Source organism: Neophocaena asiaeorientalis, unplaced genomic scaffold (assembly GCF_003031525.2).
Source record: "Neophocaena asiaeorientalis asiaeorientalis breed wild unplaced genomic scaffold, Neophocaena_asiaeorientalis_V1.1 scaffold4, whole genome shotgun sequence".
NCBI lineage: Eukaryota > Metazoa > Chordata > Mammalia > Artiodactyla > Phocoenidae > Neophocaena > Neophocaena asiaeorientalis.
The window spans coordinates 2041030-2044808 of record NW_020173682.1 but is presented as its reverse complement, the minus strand read 5'-3'; the positions used below and the strand labels follow the sequence as shown (position 1 = coordinate 2044808).

At 34.7% G+C, this 3779-nt stretch overlaps 1 protein-coding gene across 1 annotated transcript in view; it reads left to right on the top strand.

Annotated features, from left to right (window-relative positions):
• ST8SIA6 (ST8 alpha-N-acetyl-neuraminide alpha-2,8-sialyltransferase 6) overlaps nucleotides 1-2543 on the top strand; it is a 166391-nt gene extending 163848 nt beyond the window's left edge. The window contains exon 10 of the mRNA XM_024750074.1: nucleotides 1349-2543. The gene's annotated coding sequence lies outside the window, so the exon portion shown is untranslated. The remainder of the gene's footprint in view (nucleotides 1-1348) is intronic.
• Nucleotides 2544-3779: the final 1236 nt, after the last annotated feature.

Sequence of the window (3779 nt, the reverse complement as noted above, 5' to 3'; positions counted from 1 at the left end):
TTTAGGTCTTCTGCCCATTTTTGGATTGTGTTGTTTGTTTTTTTGATATTGAGCTGCATGAGCTGCTTGTAAAGTTTGGAGATTAATCCTTTGTCAGTTGTTTCATTTGCAAATATTTTCTCCCATTCTGAGAATCGTCTTTTCATCTTATTTATAGTTTCCTTTACTGTGCAAAAGCTTTTAAGTTTCATTAGGTCCCATTTGTTTATTTTTCTTTTTATTTCCATTTCTCTAGGAGGTGGGTCAAAAAGGATCTTGCTGTGCTTGTTGTCATAGAGTGTTTTGCCTATGTTTTCCTCTAAGAGTTTTAGAGTATCTGGCCTTACATTTAGGTCTTTAATCCATTTTGAGCTTATTTTTGTTTATGGTGTTAGGGAGTGTTCTAATTTCATTCTTTTACAAGTAGCTGTCCAGTTTTCCCAGATCCACTTATTGAAGAGGCTGTCTTTTCTCCCATAATGTATCTTTTTTCTCTCTGGTTCCTTTTAATTTTTTTTTCTATCACTAGTTTTAAGCACTTTTAGTAGTATGTGACTTGGTATGATTTTCTTTAAGTTTTTTGTACTTGAGTTTCTTTGAGTATCTTGCATCTGTGGACTTATAGCTTTCATCAGATTTGGAAAGTTCAGGCAATTATTTTCAAATATTTTTTCTGTCTTACCTCCTCCTTTATTTTTCTGGTCTGTTTTTCATTTTCTGTAGTTTCTATTCCTGCATCTTCAAAGTCACTAATTTTTTTGTTTTATAGCGTCTAAACTGGTATTAATCCCATCCAGGATGTTTTTCATTTTAAACACTGTAGAAGTTCTGTTTGTGTCTTTTTATACCTTCCATGTCTATATTTAGTATGCATATATATTTATCTTCTTGAACATGTCAGATATAACTGTTTGTGTCTTTTTGTACTAATTCTGTCATCTGTGTAATTCTTGAATCTGTTTCTACTGATAGATTTTTCTCCTCAGTGTGAGTTGTATTTTTCTGCTTCTTCAAACATCTGGTGATTTTTTTAATTGAATGCCAGATATTGTAAATTTTACTTTTGTGTGTGTTCAATATTTTGCGATCCTGTAAATATCTTAAGATTTGTTCTGGGAAGCAATTGAGTTACCTGTAAACAGTTTGTTCCTTTTAGAGGCTTACTTTTAGTCTTTGTTAGTTGGAATCATAGCAGCGCTATCCTAGAGCAAATTTTTTCTCACACTGAGGCAATACCCTTATGAACACCCTACTCAGTGTCCTATGAATTACAAGATTTTCCTTTATGTTTGGTGGGGACATGAATTATTCCTGGCCTTTTTAAGTTTCAGGAATTTTTCCTTCTCTTTCCTGGTGATTCTTTTCCCAGATTCAGGTAGTTTCCTCACTTAAATGTGCTTGTCATTCCTCAGCTGAAGACCAGAAAACCCCCTGCAGAGATTTCTCTCCATGAAGCCTTCTCCACTCAATATGTACCTTGGCATCCACAGACTCCTAGATCTATAACCTCTATTCTCAGAGACCACTGGACTCTGCCTGAGTTTCCCCTCCCTGTGCTGTGGCCTGGAAACCATTTGGCAGTAAGTTAGGGCAATTGTAGGACTCAACTCGTTTGCATCCGCTTTTCTCAGGGATCACCATCCTGAGTTGCCTAATGTCCAAGTGTCTGAAAACCATTGTTTCATTCATGTTGTCTGCTTTTTTTTTTTTTTAAGTTGTTTCAGGTAGGAAGCTAAATCCAGTACCTGTTACTCTATCTTAACCAGGAGGAGTAATTCGATATGATTTTATTTCTATGTTTGCCACCTGTCTTTTCTTGGAGTTGCTGGAAATGTCTTTGAGGATTTCCCTTTGCCCATCTGAAATTTGGACCTGCTTTTTAAAACCCAGTATTCTATAATAGACTACCAGATGTCAGTGAGATCCCTTGGAACTAGTTTTATTATGTGAATGTAATTAACATATTTAATTTAGGGCTTACTATACACTTGGCACCTATACAAGAAATTGGCTTACGTTATCTTATTAAAACCTGAGTCTGTGAGGTAGATTATATTATCTCCATTTGATATATAAGAAAACGGGCTAAGAGAGGGTAAGAATCTTGCCCAATGTTATATAGTATGCAGGTGTCAGAGCCAGTTTTCAAATTTAGGTTGTATACCCAAAGCTTGTATGTTTAATCAATATTTTAACCTCTCTTTAGCTTTATTATTGTTGATATTGTTTCGTTTGGGGAAATAAGATTATCTGAAATTTTTAGATTTTAGAATTTTACCTTCATTACATTGGGTCATTTTTAATTGTCTTATTCTTCTCAATAAATTCTAAATTTTAACTTTTCTAAATTAAGGAATTACGATTCAAGCTTACATTATAAATTTTTATATATTCTACTATATTCATTTTAAAGTTTATTGAGAAGTATCCAGTATGTTAAATTCCCCTGAGTTCTTTTTGAAATGAGCATTTAATGTGATAAATTAATTTCTTTTATCAGCCTGATTCTGTTTTATTTGTTTTGAGATATGTGTATGTACTTGTGTTGTGAAATCCAATAAAGTACCAATGGCATTATTATTCTATTCCTTGTCTTTTGGGACCTCAAGGAGATTCAGAATCCTTACCTCAGCTATATCATTGGCAGAGGGAATAAATGGGATTTGGGGTTAACCTTTATAATTAGTCCTATTCCTGGGAAGCATGGGCTTCAAGGGGGACAGGTGTGTACCTGAGCAAATTCTGGGTTTTGTTGGGAAGGAGGAAGAAAAGATTTTGGATGGGCGTCTAACCGTATTTGCTACAAGCAATTTTCTCTGTGTCACTCACCTACGAAGTGATTGTACTGGAGTATGAGCCCAAGTAGTTGTGACTCCAAATTCTATGATCTTTCTCTCCAGCCCTAGAGACTTTTAGTATGCCATTCTGCTGATCATAGAGAAAATACACTGTGTGACATTAAAAAAAAAATTTTTTTTTTGTATAATCAGTTACTAGGGATTGAATGCATTCACTTCAGAAGCAATTCTTATGTTAATGACTCCTTTTCCATTTTCATTTTGGGCACTGATCCCTCTTCTCTATTCATCAAAAAGTAATATGGAGGCTCCCGTACTCTTATTTGTTTTACTTGTAAGACAATGACTTGATTAATTTTCATCAAGTACGTGAAATGAAATGTTTCGTGTGTGAAGTCTTAGAAATAGCTATGAAGACTTTTTACCTTAGAGTAGACTTTCTGTGCTTCCTGATCTTTGGGTAAATAGAGTGATATTTTAACAATTTTGTCTAAAGAGCCCAAACCTGATGGTTTCCCAGAACGATATTTACCCATTAATTATTTACCCAAGTTGCTCTTGAATCATGAAATTCCCTATATGGTAGTTACGTTCACAGAGTCTAGTTATAAACATCTCTGAAGAGAAAGCTTTCTTCCATTTAGCATCTGAGGCAATGAACTAAGGCAATAGTTCATTGAAAGTTTATTCTTAATAAAAGTATGTCCTGGTTCACCCAGATAGTCCCAGTTTATCCCCCTTTATTCTCAGAAGTGTCCAGTTTGAATGGTAACATAGTACCAGGTTCTTGGAAATTAGAATTTCTTACACAGGATTCGGTGGGGCTGTAAACCATATACTTTAGTCCAAAGTTTAAAGTTCGGGTTTTAAAATCTTAGAGATGTAATGTTTCCACCTCTCTGGAATATTATTCCAGTGACAAAAAGAATGGTACACATGTTCTGGAACAGACATTAGAGGGGGTCATGTAACATTGTGAATGTACTTACTGCCACTTACATG